The 17,419-nt window shown below is 37.6% G+C and overlaps 1 protein-coding gene and 1 non-coding gene across 2 annotated transcripts in view; both read left to right on the top strand.

Annotated features, from left to right (window-relative positions):
• Window positions 1-17,419, top strand: part of Kcnip4 (potassium voltage-gated channel interacting protein 4) — a 1,264,979-nt gene that overhangs the window by 216,382 nt on the left and 1,031,178 nt on the right. The gene's annotated exons all lie outside the window — the stretch shown is intronic.
• LOC123453471 lies at window positions 14,352-14,484 on the top strand. Its single transcript, XR_006632852.1, has one exon. It is a non-coding gene; the product is annotated as a small nucleolar RNA SNORA76 (small nucleolar RNA).

A 17,419-nucleotide genomic window follows, 5' to 3' on the forward strand; every position in this document is an offset into this window, starting at 1 on the left:
TGTGCAGGGTTTCACATCACCCTGGAATTTTCCAGGTTGGTGAGTCTTGCTGGCAAATGAACCCCAGGGAACCATCTCTCTCTACTTCCTCAGGACTGTAATTACAGGCACATGTAAACACACACACACACACATTTTAATGTGGGTACCAGGCATTGAAGGTAGATTCTGTTGCTTGCAATGCACTAACTTACTGAATGAACTATCTCTCAAGCCCAAGTCTTCTTCATTCTTGCCAGACTGGGGAATCAATCAGATAGCAGTAGTGAAATAAGGAAAGTGAATTTATTTTATTCTCTACCTTTTCCATGTAGGAAAGTGCTGTGTGAAATTTAAGGAACATGACTTTCCATTTCATCCACATGTGCTTCTTACATAACACAGAGAACTTCCTCTTACTTTACTCAATGGCAAGATGAGTCTACTTACATGTGGGCATCTTACGTTATACTCAAAGTCTGCAAAAGAGAACAGCATGGAACTCAGCAGGAGGACATTCAGGTAAGACTTCTGGGTGAACTAGCTCCAAAGAAGTCTGTCCTGTTTTCTTTTCTACCCAGGGATGAAAAGGTGAGAGGACTCTGGAGTTCAATATGGGAACAGGGAACAGCAGTGACTGGAAATGTGGATGCAGAAGTATGCAGAGCTAATTAATGAAAGGTCTCACTAGGTAAAAAAGCAAAGATCCTTCAGAGCTTGGGTGAGGGTTTGAACAAGTGGGTAAGGATGTAGACAAACTATGGGGGTATTTGAGTCTTTTCTTCTGCAATGACCATATACATGTTGGAATCCAGTGTTGAATGAGGGGAAGGTGACAGATATGGTAATGAGAAATTTGCACTCATTAGCACTTGGCATTTTGATCCTGCATTTTATGTGGAGAGCCATGACAGCTTTCAAGATAGACTTCCAGTGAAAATTAGAAGTGACCATGGGAGCTGCAGAGAGTTAGTTTGTTATCTTTCTTATGCTCAGAATGTCATGGGTTTGTTACTGATTAGCCACTGAGAATGAGCAAGGAGAAATAACTTTTGTTCTAAACTCAATGTTTGAATAACCTCAGTTCTATAATATATTTGAAATGACTTGCCTCAGTAATATTTTCATTGCACAGGTATTCAAATCAAGAGTTCTGAAATTAATTGCTTGATGACTTGAATGGCTCACCTGGCAGTGTTTTCAAAAAGTGACTAATGTACTCCAGTAATTAAATTCAGATTTCAAAAAAACAGTTATGGTTATTACTTAAATGAAACCATAGGTTTTCTTGCCTTTGATGTTTACCACCTGCCACTTTTCCCAAATAAGATGGAAAAAGTTTATAAACTCTCAGCTTCTGAACATTACTGGCCATATTCTTTGTTTCTAATTAAATAATGTTATTCACCCCTATTACCATGTCTTGCCCTCTTCCATTGAACTCTTTCTTCTTCCCAGCTATAACCACTTCTAATTTCATGTTATTTATTAATTAATAACCAGTGAGTTTAATTGGATAACTTATAGGAACACGAATGAGGGTTTATTCATGGGAGTAGAGGCAACTACCAGTGGCCAAACCAATGAAGAAAGTAATTCTGTCACCCCAGTAACTAATAAGAACCTACAGGTCCACAGAAATGGGTGGTACCTCAAAAGCCCTTCTCACCTAGCAACCTTTAATAACCAGTAAATCCTCCAGGAGGTACAGGGACTCATGATATGCTCCTGATCCCTGACAGAGAACCCCTTCTCTACCTGTGACAGAATGGTGATGGCCCAGTCTTGTGAAGGTAATCAAAATGGCTGGGAGTTTATGAGTGCAAAGGCCATGCATGTCTAAAAGACAGTATTCTGCAACGTTCTTCTTTCTTTGGATCTTATGTTCTTTCTTCTCCCTCTTATGTGATATTCCCTGAGACTCGGAGGGGTAATATAGCTGTCCCACTTAGTGCTGAGAACTCAACAGCCCTTTATTCTCAGTACATTGGCCAGTTTTGGCCACTCTGCTGTAATTGCCACTCAGTGCAAGAAGAAGCTATTCTAACCAGTGCTGCAAGCAGCACTAACCTATGGGCAAATACTCAAGAATTTATAGGAAATTTTAAAAGGCACAACTTGCCCATTTATTAAAACAATAATAGCAACTTCCCTATTCCAGCCTATAATCTCCCCTACCCATGAGCTTTTACCCAGGTTAAAAGTTTCCAGCAAAAATTCCCTTCTATGGAGTGGGCTCTATGATTGAGAATCAGAAGTACTAAACTGTCTATCTATGGTCAGAGTCATCTGTTTAGTTTTTATCCCAGGTCAGATGATGAAAGTACTACAAATATTTATTAAAACAGAACACAGTCTTACAAATAACTGCAGTCTAGTCACTGCTTTTCCTAAAACTTCCTCATAAATTTGCCCATTGATCTGATCAATGGTTCATATCAAGAGACAAAGTCAATCTTTTCTATTTTAACCTACCCTTAGTCAAAAAAGCTTTAATAAGCCAGGGATGGTGGCACATGCCTTTAATCCAACACTCTGGAGGCACAGGTAAGAGAATTTTCATGAGTTTGAGGAGAGCCTGGGACTGCAGAAAGAGCTCCAGGTCAGCCTAGGTTAGAGTGAGACCCTGCTTCCAAAGAAACAAATAAAACAGCTTTTATAGCCAAAAAAAAAAATATTGAGAGGAGAAAAATATATAGACTTGTATAAAATTTTTTATGCTTTCTGTTGTCATATTTCATAAACTGATGGTTATTGCAAATGTAGTATTTACTCCAAATCATTATCAAAAGCAAACAAATCATTTCTGGGTACTTTATAACTTATCTACACACATTAACTTACTACACACATTATATCCAGTCTTGTCAATAACCATATGCAACTTACTCTGACATGGTATCTGTTTCCTGAAATGATTAAGTAGACGTTTGGAAAGGTTTGTGGGCTTACCCAGTGGCAAGTTACACAGTAGAATTAACAGATAAGATCTTGGACTCTTAACTCTTCCCAAGATTGCTCCATCACAGAACTCTGCTTCCAATATATAAAGAGAAACTGCAATGCTGTTTTAGCCCTAAACCACCGTGGTTGTGCACCGGAGCTGACATTCCATATTACTTAGAAGCTGAATGACTTCAAAAGATAGAAGTTTGTCCTTTTAAAGTTCTGGAGACTGGCAGTCCAAAGTCAAGGTGCAGGCAGAGTCCAAGCCTCTTTGACGAAACTGAAGGAGAACACTTCTTTTATAAATCCCAGCTTGTAGTAGAGCCTAGTGTTCTTTGATGTATGACCACCTCAGTCTAACGCTTCTCTCTAGCTTCACCTAATTTCTTCCCTGTGGGTCTAGGCTTCCTTTCCTGTTGTTCATAAATGCCCCTCTCCATTTTACTTAGATTTCACTCTAATGAGGTATTATTTCATTGCACTACTTACCTTAACTACATTTGCAGATACCTTATTTCCAAATGAAATATCATCCTGTGATATTTGGATAGTGCTATTCAAACCATTTCATTTACATTTCCTGTTTCTATCATGCCAAAATATGACCAGTAGGACACTAGTTTGCATTATCTTCAAAATAATGAACATGGCTTTAATGTTAATATCTTTGACGAACAAATGATCAGGCAAAGATTACAACTAGTGCTACTTATGAGCTCCAGGATTGTGTATATTTTGAAGGTCTACATTTTAGGGGTATAAATTGTACAATTTTACCTCTTCTGGTAATATAATATTCAAAATCATGCATTTACTTAGAACTGGCAATGATATGTTTAAAGTTGCAAGTCTTTGTTGTGTCTTTGCTGCCCAGTTACTTAACAGAGAGCGTTTCATGTTATTGAAATGGCTATGAAACTACTGTTGTACATCTGCGAGCTTCAGGCTCATATGATCGATGTTCTCAAGTTTACTCACCGGATAGATAATTGTTTCACCAGGTTGTCCCGCTAGTGATGATGGTCAACTAATGATTTTCAATTTCTTATGAGAGGGACCTCAAAAATTTTTTATAGAGTGATATATTCAAATTTTTCTTAGGTTTAAAGTGAAGGGGATGAATGGAACTGGGGTTGAAAATGTGTGCTCTGTCAAGATACCACTCATATCAACATGGCAGTGGCAGGGGTGGAGAGAGGGCTCAGTGATTAGCACTGTGCAAATGTGTTGGTTTGAGTTTAGGTCTCCATAGCACATATAAAGCTGGGCCCAATAGTGAAACCATCTACAACCCCAGTGTGTCTACGGTTTAATGTTAGGTAGAGACAGGAAAGTCCTAGAAGCATACAGGACAGCTAGCCTAGTATACAGGAGCAAATGAGACTATGAGGAAGGCAAGGACTAACACCTGAGATTGTCCTCTGACCTCTACACATGTCACACATACTCTCACACAAATAATAATAAAGTATGTGGAAGAATGAGGCCAATCATATAGGCCAGAAGCCAACATGTTGGCCAGTCTTTAACAAACTGAAACTAAACTTTTGAACATTTGATCCAATTTTACTTACATACTAATAACTTTGTTATAATAAGCAACACTTATTCACTGTTGATTAGATTGTAACGTGGTATAGCCACTATGGAAATCGATGTGGAGGTCTCTCAAAAGGCTGAAAATAGAACTACTATATGGCCGAGGTATACCATTTCTGGGCATATCCTCCAAGGACACTACACCTTATTACAGAGATACTTATCTATTAGTGTTCATTGCTGCTCTCTTCACAATGGCATGACAATGGAATTGGCCTAGATGTTCATAAACTGAGGTATGAATAGTAAAAGTATGGTATGCACACAGAGTAAAATTCTGTCCAGTTATAAAGAAGTGACAAAAGTGAATTGAAGTGATAAAACTTGCTGAAAGATTGATGGAACTGGAAAATATTACATTAAGTGAAATAAGCAAGTTACATAAGGACAAAAAGCACATATACTTTCTCATTATGAAGCCTACCATAGAACCTTTAATGTGTGCATTATTGCAGGGATAAGAGTGTGTAGATGCAAAGGAATTATAAAGAGCCCAGTGAGAGCAATTAATAAAAAGAGACTTAAAGTGAGCAGGGTAAAGAAGATGGCGGATGTTAAGTGATATGAAAGTCCAAAGGTACATACCAGGAGTAAGAGGATGAATGCAGGGATGAAGAGCAGGGAGATGATGGGGAGGAAGAGGGCCAATCAAAACTAAGAATGAGTATTAATAAAAATAAATAAAATAACAGGCTGGAGAGATGGCTTAGTGGTTAGTCACTTACCTGTCAGGCCTAAGGACCCCGGTTTGATGCTCGATTCCCCAGGACCCACATTAGCCAGATACACAAGGGGTGCACGTGTCTGGAGTTCTCTTGCAGTAGCTAGAGGCCCTGGCATGCCCATTCTCTATCTATCTATCTGCCTCTTTCTCTCTCTGTCTGTTGCTCTCAAATAAATAAATAAATAACAAAAAAAAATCAAAAATAAATAAATAAAATAAGCAAACCACATTTAAAGAATAAATAGACAACAGAATTAAATCCTGGAAGCTCACAGGCCAGCTAACCTAGTGTATACAAGGCCACATTGGAGAGCCAGCCACTAAGAAGGTGGAAGGCAAGGACCAACAATAAACCATGGTGCCAAGTTCATATCCATTTGCCCTACTCTAAAATTCTTCTAGAAGGTACTCTTTTCCAGTAAAAAATCTATACTTGGCAGGAGGCTAGCTTAGCGGTAGAATACTTGCTGATATGTTCAAGGCCCTGGGTTTGATCCTCACCATTGCAAAAATCTCAGGAAACAATACAAGTTAGCTCTTAGTAATTCTTCACCATTGACTGGGAAAAGAGACAGGAGACCCAGACCTCCCGAAGTAACTATTGGCAGCTAGTGGTGGCTGAATGAGGGAGAGTCAGGGTCATCAGTGGTGCAGCACTAGTAAGTTGCCCACTCCACAGTAAATACCTTCCTGTCACGACCATGCAAGCAACCAGAATGTAGCTCAAAGGGTTAAGAAGAAAGGTATGAAAGTCAGATGAGGATTAATGAGAAAGAAGAAGGGCATTAATGGGAAAGGGTAAGAGAGGTTTATTGGGGGAGGAATCAGAATAAAAAATATGTCATATACATGTATGAAAATGTCAAACCTTAAAAACAAATACAAAATTACAAAATGAAATATAAAATATTATAATATGAGCAAGGAAAAACCTCCACAGTTCTACTATCCTAAAAAATAATAAGTATAGATGTATTTCTTAATCCTGTTGTTCTATCCGTCTTTTTAATGTATAACGTTGCATCACATTATTTTTTTAAATTTTATTTATTTATTTATTTGAGCATCACATTACTTTTTAAAATAAAATGGTAGACATTTTATGTTTTCCATAGTCTTCATAAACATCATCTTAATAGCTACACAATAGCTTTTGAAATGTAAAGTTGGCATAAGAATGCCTCTTTATGGGCATTTAGATTAGTTGAGCTTTTAGTATTACAAATAATACTTAAGTATATAATATCATAGTAGAATATCTTCCCATAAATAAATATGTTGATATTTGCTTATATTTTATTACCTTGTAGTATTTTTATATTGTAAATTTAATAGTTTTAGAATATTATTTATAGCAACGTTGCTTTTCAAAATACTTTGCTAATTTACACTTCTGTCAGTATCACTTGAAATCTTTATAGAACTAAAACCTTATCAACATGAAAATACTGATTGTATTGAAAATGTCTTTTTATGGGTTGGGGAGGTAGCTGCAGTGGCCAAAGGTACTTGCTTGCAAAGCCTATTATCTTGTGTTAATTTTCCCATCCACCAATATATAGGCAGGCAGACATTTGCAGAGGCAAAGGACATTGGTGCACCCATAAGCATATACATACACACATGTAAGGGTTTTTTTGTTTAGGGCTAGAGAGATATCAGTGGTCAAGTCTGCCTCCTGTACAAGCTTGAGGGCCTAAGGGGAGCTGAGGATGTTTTCCAGATCCCATGTAAACAGCTAGGCATGGCTAAGTTTACCTTTAACCACAGTTCCACAAAGAAACAGAAACCCAAGAATCATTGGAACCCCACAACTTCTGTGATCAGTGAAAAGAAACAGACTCAAAATAAGATCTGGCCCAAGAGTGATGGAGGGGGACACTTACACTCTGCTCTGACCACTGTATGCAAGCATATCCTGTCACAGGCAATTGTAGGGTGTGCTATGACCTACCATGCTATACCATGCCCTCCACCACACCCATACACCCCTTATATATACAAGCAAAAAGTTTTGAAGTTGTTAGATTTTATTATTTATTTTATTATTTTATTATTTATTCATTCAAGAGTGAGAGGGAGAAAAAAAAAGTCAGAGGGAGAGAGGGAGAATGGACATATCAAGGCCTCTAGCACTGCAAACAAATTCCAGATGCATGCACCACCTTGTACATCTGGCTTTATGTGGATCCTGGGGAATTGAAGTTGGGTCCTTAGGCATTGTAAGAAAGCACCTTAACCTTTGAGCAATCTCTCCAGCCCTTATGTGGGTTCTAGGGAATTGAACCAGGGTCCTTTGGCTTTGCAAGCAAATGCCTTAACTGCTAAGCCATCTCTCCAGCCCCTCACATTTGTTCTTTTGTTATGGCAGACAAAACAAAGAAACCCAGTGCCCCTTCCAGTTTACGTGATGTAGTTTTAGTACTTTCTTAGTACTCAATACAAGCTCTTTTTATGTTGCATAACCATTTTGTATCTTGTATCACCACAGTTATTACACACATTTGTTTTCACTTACAGGTCGGTATTTACTATTTCCCTTATTTATCTCTTCCTCTCTGTTTTCACCATGTACTTCAAGGCTTACAAAATTCATTTTCCCTGAAGAGATTTGCTACAATGGCAGTGTGTAATTTGTTAGTTTTTCTGTGGTTTGATATTGACTGGAATGATAGAACTACTTCCAACTTTGAAAATACAGACTCACAAAGTAGGTTAATTTCATGTTTACAGAATAGTACTATAAGATCTTAAATTTTCTTTAATTGAATCTAAGTACATGTAATTGATAGAGAATTAAAACAGAGGTTGACACAAAGACCACAGTGTATATCTCTACAGCAACACAATAATCACACAAAAATTAGTTTTCAAGTAATCTCTGATGCCATGAAAATCATTATGATTTAACTTGGTATACAGATAAAGAATGAAAAAGAGAAAAAATGTCAAAACTGAAGCCAGGCATGGTGGCACATGCCTTTAATTCCAGCACTTGGGAGGCAAAGGTACAAGGAATACTGTGAGTTCAAGGCCACTCTGAGACTATATAGTTAATTCTAGGTCAGCCTGGAACAGAGTGAGACCCTACCTCAAAAAACAAACAAACAAAAAATCAAAACTGGTGCCAATATTAGTTATCTTCATTTGAAATGATTCACTTAAAGTAGCAGGTATTTTCAGTATCTATCATTTCCTTTTGAAAGCAAAACTTGTCAAAATAAAATAATAACCTCAATTACTTTTCAAACCTCAATTTTACTACTATCAACAGTTATAAAGTCAAAGAACTTAAAAATAGAAAATAGTTATAACTCCTTGAAATTTCTTAGATGTCTTTGAAATTCTATTCTATTTTATTTTATTTTAAGTACATGTCCTAGAAAATGACACATTCTCTGTTTTCCTTGTTCTCATCTGTGATTCCTTTTTTAAAATATTAAAATTCTTCTCTTATGGATTAGGTTATCTAAAGTTTCCAGTTATTTCTTTGAAGAACCTTCAATAATATTTGGAAATATTTATTTTTTTAGCTCTGTTTTCTTTTTCATTTAGTTTTACTCTTGGGCCATTTTTAAATACCATAACTACAAGACACCATTTACCATGTGTGTGTGTCCATGCACATGCATGCACTTCTATGCATGCTTATCAAGGCCAGATAATGTCCTTTGGTGTCATTTATCAGCCACTATTCCCCTTTTCCCAGGGTCTTTCAATGGCCAGGAACTCATAAGACAGACAAGAGCTTGCCACTGTCAAGGCTCCACTTGTCTCTGTCTCCTCAGGGATGAGATTATAAACACATGTCATCTGCCTTTTTAATGTGGGTATCAGGAATCAAATTCAGGTCCTCATGATTTCAAAGAAAACACCCTACTGACTTACTGTACTATCTCCCCAGCTGACCACATGTAATTTATTTGTTGTTGTTCATTAAAAAAATATGTTTTCACTTATGAGACAAAATTATCTGACTTAGGTCAATGCAAGTTCATAGAAAATACAGTTTCACAACTAATAACAAATGGAATAACCTTCTCTGAAGTGGTAAACAATATGTTTCTTTTTCTAGTAAAATTTTTATTAACAAGATTTATTGAGAGGGAAATGTGTTGATTAGATTTATTTAACAAATCCTGTTACTGGCCAGGAAAGTGTTATGATGCAGTTCTAGTTTTCAGAGCTTCGAGTTTGTAGTGGTTTGATTCAGGTGTCCCCAATGAACTTATGGGTTCTGACCACTAGGTCCCCAGCTGTTGGCAATGTGGGAATTGCACCTCTTCGAGGCAGTGTATTTTTGGGGACAGGCTTATGGGTGTTATAGCCAGCTTCCCCTTGCCAGTGTTTGGCACACATTCTTATTGCTGTTGTATACCTAATGTTGGATAGGAGGTGAGGTCCACCCTCTGCTCATTCCATCATTTCCCCTGCCATCATGGAGCTTCCCCTCAAGTCTGTAAGCCTAAATTAACTCTTTCCTCCTACAAGCTGCTCCTGGTTGGGTGTTTTCTGCCAGAAAAGTGAAGCTAACTGCAAAAGATATAGACCAATCATACCAGTCAGAATTAGCCTGCAGATGATTCTGTTGCAGGCCCCCCTTCCCCTGAGCTCCCTGTTGAACAGGGCCTGCCCTTCAGTTCTCAGAGGAAGGGTTGGACAAGCAGGTATTCATGCAAAAATTTCAAATTATTTTTAACAAGTAGTCATATGAAAGATAAACTCTGTCCTGGCCTCATAGTTTTCTTTAGGATTAATGAAGACACATCAAACAAATCTTCAATTCTGATGATCATGGGGAAATAGACATGTAGAGAGGAAGTCATAAGTTCTAGACTATAAGTAAATCCAGCAGAATCTCAAGGATGGGAAGAGTCAGGGTTGTAGAAATGGCGATATAAAGTTCAGTGAACCACAGCTTTGTGGCAGACATAGGGGTGCCTTTTGTTAGTTTTGAAAAGTGACCAAATGTTAATCATGATTGTGGGACAAGTGGGAATGATAAAACGCTCTGATAACTTCCTTAGATTTAATAGATACTATTTTTTTACTTCAAATGTGTACAGGCACCGGGCGTGGTGGTGCACAGCTTTAATCCCAGTACTTGGGAGGTGGAGGTAGGAGGAACTCATCATCATGAGTTCGAGGCCACCCTGAGATTACATAGTGAATTCCAGGTCAGCCTGGGCCAGAGTGAGACCCTACCTCAAAAAACAAAACAAACAAACAAAAAAAAAAGCCCAAAAAAAAGAGAAAGAAATGTGTACAGGCCTGCAAATTACTTATAGTAAAATCTGCCTTTAACTCCACATTGATAGAAGAGTTTCTCTAGCAGCAATTTAGATAAGTGGCCAATGAATAGACTAATTCAAGGTACATTGTCAAGAAGGCTGCCATCCTATAGATTTTATTTGCTTTAAACTGTAGTCCTACCTGACCCCTGATATACTCAGGAAAGCTCATTTTCAAAACATGCTAGGCCTCCTCACACTTCCAACATGCCATTAACTGGAGATGAAGGACATAATTTCTTTCTGAGTAATTCCATAGCTACGAAGAAAATTATATTTTGCACAAAATAACTTTTATTTCTTCTCTTTTGTTATTTTGATAGCAAAGCACAAATTTGACATTGAAAATTTTCTTAGGCTAGTTACACTGAATTACATATTTTCTTTGTGATATTTAATTAATTTATTTATTTGAGAGAGAGAGAGAAAGAGGAAGATAGAAAGAGAACAGACATGCCAAAACAGACATGCTGGGACCTCTAGCCACTGCATATGAACTCCAGATGTATGCTCCACCTTGTATCTCTGGTTTGTGTGGGTACTGGGGAGTTGAACCTTGGTACTTAGGCTTCACAAGCAAGCTCATTAACCACTGAGCATTCCTTCCAACCCAAATTATAATATTTTTAAAAGACACTTGAAGCATAAAAAAATGAAAATGCATAGTTTTCTTAAAAGTAGTTGTACCATGGACTGGGGTTATTTTTTAATATTTTGAATAAAATTATACTCCTCTCCCCAAGTTTGCCAATTCCCAGAATCTATGTATATTTTATATAACACCAGAGACTTTGATAATAGAAGTTAAAAATCCCACGATGGGGTGTTTCTGGATTATCTGAACATGACACGCTGAATGTAATCAATCACAGGATTCTGTAAAAAGTAAAAGAAAGGAGGAACCTCAATGTCAGGGTGATGACGCCTGAGGAAGACTCCACCAGCCATTACTGGTTTTGAGTCCTCCAAGCTGAGTCCAGGAGAGCTTGGGAAGCTGTAAAGGTAGTGTCAGACTGTGTCCTGGGATCTCCAGAAAGAATTCAGGCCTGCAGTACTTTTTTTCTATTCTAGTGAGGCCCATTGTGGAGTCTGGCTTCCAGAACTGAGAGTTAATAAATTTGAACTTTTGTATTGATTTGTGGTAGTAGCAAGAGGAACCTAGTGTAGGTTCTTTGGATGGTAACTGATGACTACTGATTATGTCTCAAAAGACTCAAAATAATTTCTTTTTATGTATGTACATGCATGCGCATGTGTGCCTGTGTATGTGCATGTTAGCTCAGGAGTGTGGAGGCCAGAGGACAATCTCAAATGTCACTCTTCAAGCACAATCTACCCTTTTTGAAGACTAGATCTCTCACTGGCTTGGAGCTTTCCAGGGAGGGTAGAATGGTTCACCTCAGAGTCCCAGGGTTAGTTCTGTCTGCGTTCCCAGTGTTGGGATTATAAATGGGTACCTCATTTCCAGCTTTTATTGTGTTCTGGGGATCAAACTAAAATACCCATGGTTGTAAGGTAAGCAGTTTACTGACCCTAGAGCTCCAAAAGGCTCAGAACAAATTGTAATACATACCTTTCCTTTCTGTTCCAATTCATGTTAACTTAGTTTGTTCTGCAGAAAACACTTAAGATACGTTTATTATAAAAGCCTAAACATCATTAATGAATGTATAGACATGTAAACTGCATATTGTGTCAGTTAAAATTCTTGTTATTACAATGAAATGCCAGAGATAATTAACTCATAGTGTTTGTTTGGCTCACAATTCCAGAGGTATCAGTTCAAGGTCATGTGACCACAATCACTGTGACCCTCACTGGTAGAATATTACAGGACAGATTGCTCACATTTATAGTCAGAAATCAGACAGAAGGGGTTGGAGTTCTATAATCCATTTGAAGGAATGGCCCCCAATGGCCCAAGACTTCTCATAAGAGCCACCCATCATTCAAAGTTTCACAATACACTGTGAGTGGTGGCATAGCCTTTAATCCCAGCCCTTGGGAGGTTGAAGTAGGAAGAGGATCACTGTGAGTTCAAGGCCAGCCTGAGACCACTTGATGAATTCCAGGTCAGCCTGGGCTAGAGTAAAATCCTATCTCAAAAAAAAAAAAAAAAAAATTCACAAAAAAACCCAAATGACCAAAATATCCTTTATTTAAAGTTTCACAATACTTTTCAAGTTTACCAACAGGAAATTAAAAGTTTTAACACAAAAGCTTATGAGAGACAGCCAAATACAAATTCTAGCATTTGTGTGTGTACTTACCTCACTACTGTAGTTATTTTTGCCTTTAATATATTTAACTTGTAAATCTCAATATTATATTGGTTGTCAGAATGTCTTATATATTATTCTTTCTTTCCCTATGTGTACAACTCAGCTCTTCTAATTTGAAAGGTCCTTCAGAGACAGCATTGAATCTAATTGTGTGGACTTTATAGGTTTACCCTAATGCTTTGAAGGAGTTTCCAGATGTGCACCATTATCTTGGCTATTTACATATATGCCTGGCAGGCCTTCTCACTTATCTTGGTAATTGCATTTTTGTCAGCATTACAAATTCATAAAATCTTCTTTATTGAACTAAGATTTTTGGTTGACAATCTGGGTTCCTTCAGAGTTTTTGTAATTTTGTAGCAAGCAGTAGTAAGGATTAAAATCTGGACAGTGCTAGATTCTCTGGGAGCTCATTGTTTTCAAGGACCATTAGAGCTATCTTTCCGATTCCAGTGATGAAGGATTCCTCAGTAAGTGAGACAGAAGCATTATATATAAGCTTAGGATTCCAGAACAGGCAGTGTGATTGCGATCTAGGAGGGCAGTTCCATTTCTGGAGCAAGCTTCAGTTATGTTAGGGTTTGAGTGTCCAGTAGACCTATTTCCTTCTCTAGTGCAAATGTCTTTTCATGGTGCAATTCATTTCAGTGTATCGTAGGACACTGCACACCATGGCTTGAGGCATAGTTGCTCTTGCTGTCGTCCCAGTGAATTACATATTTTCTACATGAAAGTGGAGAAAATAAAATCAGAGCTGAAAGTATAAATTGCAGCATTACTCAGTGGTGCCACCATGAAGGAAATAAATGATGGGCCAGTCACGATTTCACCTGCCGTGGATCCATTTGTCCACACTGTCCCTCCAAGTCCTGTGTCATTGTGCCTCAGTATTTCTTCTATTTCTTCATCCTTTTTAGCAGTACTGACATATGTTTCAACCAGTGTTCATTAACTGCCTCTTTGAAATACATTTTTACTTTGTAACAATGTAAAACTCTGGGCATGCTTGTTATTGTGGCTGTCATTAGGAAAGATTGATGTTCAAACTTACCTGTAACTTTCAGCCTGTATGAGGATAGTAGGGAGGTAACATGTAGAGAGCATCTATGATAGGTACATTTCTACAGTTGGATCTTTTTATTCATTATTTTATTTGACTTTCAATATATATAATGGAATTAAACTTACCATTTTCCTTTTAAGGAAAATCGAATATTAGGTTAAATAAATTTCCAAAGGGCACAATTGATTTTATTATAATTTAAATATGGTTTCTCTGGCTTATAATTTCATCATTTTCATCTTTAAACAAAAATATACACTGTACAGTTAAAATGCAATGATTGTTGGCCCCTTCTATTATTAGTTATTTCATATGTTATGGTCATCCAGAGATAGGATATAGATAATAATTGCTGTTAGAAAGAAGGCTGGAAAGGATAGAGGGAATGAGGAAAGAAAAGAGAAGAAAGGGGGAATAAGCTTAGGGGAAAGCTGTTTAAGTCCATGTGCATCAACAATATCTTTTACGCGCTGCCTTTGAGCCCCCGCCGCGCCTGCACGTGGCCGCGGGGGTCTAGCTGCGGCGCCACAGTACGCGCTCGCGCTTAACTGGGGCCGCTTGGCCCGCCGCGGGCGGCCCCTTTAACCGCGAGCCACATCGCCGTTCCCGGGCCTGGAGGGGGCAGGCGGTGTTCACTCAGGGCTAAAGTGCCCAGGGCGCGCGTATTCGCACGCTTTTCCCTTCCACAACATGTCCGCTGGCCTGGGTGATTTCCAACCCAACTGGGATGTGCGATCAGGTTGGAAGTTGGATTGGACAGGAGCTGCATACTTACTTGAAAGAGAAAGGCACATGGAGAATGGGCCTTTGGTCTACAAACTCACTCCAGATGCATTCGCCGCCTAGGGTACTGGGGAATCGAACCTAGGCTCCTTGACTTTTGCAAGCGCCTTAACCACCTCAGCCCAAACATAACTTGAAACCAAGTGTATGGGCAGTGACTCGGGTCTGTAATTAACCACCCTTGGCAGGCAGTTTGTGGGAACCCTGATGGAAAAGGAGGGGAAAGGCTGACCATGTGCTCAGTGGTCGAGTGATGCCCTGATGGGCGAGATCCATTTGGATAAGCTACCTAAGTTAATGTTTGATTAACCGCAGGTTGTTAAACATTACATTAGACTTAAAAATACAGGTTTTTAGCTAAAAAAAAAAAAAACAATATCTTTTATAGAATATGAGGTATTTGTATTCATGCTTCCTGTGTGTTTATGTAAATAAACAGTGATTGAAAATCATCATGGAGTATGTGTGTATTTGTGTGTGAATTTACAATCATTCCTCAGTATTCGTGGGAGATGGGTTCTAGGATTCCCACCAATTTCCAAATCTGTGGATGCTATCTCTTATATAAGATGGTGAAGTATTTCCATAGCTTTCACACTGCTTCCTGTAGTCTTTAATTTACATTGATTGTGCTATCTTACACTGTTATAGAGAAGTATATCAAGGAAAAATTCAGTACATATGTAATCTACATACAGTTTTCTAGAAAATGTTTTCTCTCCAAAGTTGGGTGAATGTGTGCTTGCAGAATGCATGGAAGGTTGAATGTATAGGCATATGTGTATATACACAAATATACTTACCTTTTGTGTGTACATGTCAGCATGCATATATGTCCTGGAGTATTTGAATGTTTGCTGACCTGTTATTAGTCAGGTAATGCAATAACATTTATGTGATTGAAACACATTTATAAATATTTCATTCATTTATTAGAGAGAGAGAGAGAGAAAGTGAGAGGATGGGAGTATCGGGGTCTGTAGCCACTGCAAACAGACACCAGATGCATGCACCACCTTGTGCATCTGGCTTATGTAGGTACTGGAGAATCGAACCTAGGTTCTTAGGATTCACAAGCAAGTGTCTTAGCTGCTCAGCCATCTTTCCAGCCCCTGAAACACCTTGCAGCTAAGTCCAGATTCAGAGATTAAAACCACATGTTCTAATAATAGAACAAATATGAGAGCAAATATGAAATTAAATCAGAATTCCTAGTCCCTTGTAGATAGCATACTTAGCTTTGCATTGTATCAACCACCTAATGTTTCTGTTTGAACATTTTTGCTGATTCAGTTTTTCTCTTTTTGCATGATGGCAGTTAGATTTTAATGAGAAACAGAAAATTGGCTGTGACATAAAGGAATTACTTCAAAAGAGCAATTTGAGACAACAAGGAAAATGCTTTTGGACACAATTATATTTTAAGAAGTATAATTTTTCTCTCCACATTAAAGTGTTGTGAATAGCAGCATTTTTATTCTTATGTAAATTATTAAGTGCATGAAAATAATAGTGTGTTTATTGGACATTGCATTATACTTGAAATAGTTGCAAGCTGCAATGTACTTATAGCAAACTAATCTTTCCGCATACATTTTCAAAATACTGCACGAAAAGGCATTCCTTAGCTTTCCTGTAAGTAACCCTACATGAATTATTTTGAGAAGCAAAACAGGTAAATGAGTATAAGAACATAAGCTTCAAACTTTTATTTTTGTTTGTTTTGTTTTGAGACACAGATCAATTCCCAACCTTGGAAATAGCTGTCAGTTTATATTTTACTTTAACAGCAGCAATGTATATTCTTTTTGTTATATATGTTGAAAACACATTTTAGGGAAAATTAAATTCTTTCTGTAATGCATAAAATTATCCAGACAAAGAGCATATTGATGCATTCTCAACAGCATGGCTTCCAATCCTCATTATGCTTCCACTAGTTGCTGCTTTCATTGTCAATTTTCTCTACTTTTTAAATTTATTTATTCCATTTCCCCCTAATTTACTAAAAGAAGTGCACCTTTGACCGTTATTGGACACTTGTCAGATGGTAATGAACATGACCACAACCAAAGGACAATAAATCAATCTGAAAATTCAGTCTTGGGATATATAGCTCAGATGTTAAGGTCCTGGCTTGTAAAGCCTGCTGGCCCTGCTTCAATTCCGCATTACCCACATAAAGTAAAGCCAGATGCCCCAAGTGGTGAATGCATATGGAGTTTGTTTGCAGGGTAAGAGGCTCTGGTGCACCAATTCTTTCTACCATCCTCTATGTATGAATGTGTCCTTGCAAAGGAATTAATAAATATTAAAAAAGAAAGTCAATCTTGTGATAAACACAATATAACAAATTTTAATTTTAGTCCATTGTTCTGTAATACAAATGCCGTTACTTTAGGATTATGTTTGTACAGATATTGGAAGGTAACTAGTAAGTAATATAGAACATTACAAGAGAGATTTTTTTTATCTCATTTTAGAAAATAGAGATGCAATATTCTAAATTAAACACATTTGATTTAAATTTTGTGATAAATCTATGCTTATTTGGCTTTTCCTTTCCACTCTAATAATGTGCCATGAATAATGCAGCATACTACATTGACAAAGTAGTTGTGATAAGAATCTTTTCCCTCTGAGTTATATCTTAATGAAATGTTGGCCTCTGAGATCACTATGCTTTTAAGCAAATATGAATCCAAGTATTTAACAATGTCATTCAGTAACCACAAGAGAGCATCATTTTTTA

This window comes from Jaculus jaculus, chromosome 11 (assembly GCF_020740685.1).
Source record: "Jaculus jaculus isolate mJacJac1 chromosome 11, mJacJac1.mat.Y.cur, whole genome shotgun sequence".
Taxonomy (NCBI): Eukaryota; Metazoa; Chordata; class Mammalia; order Rodentia; family Dipodidae; genus Jaculus; species Jaculus jaculus.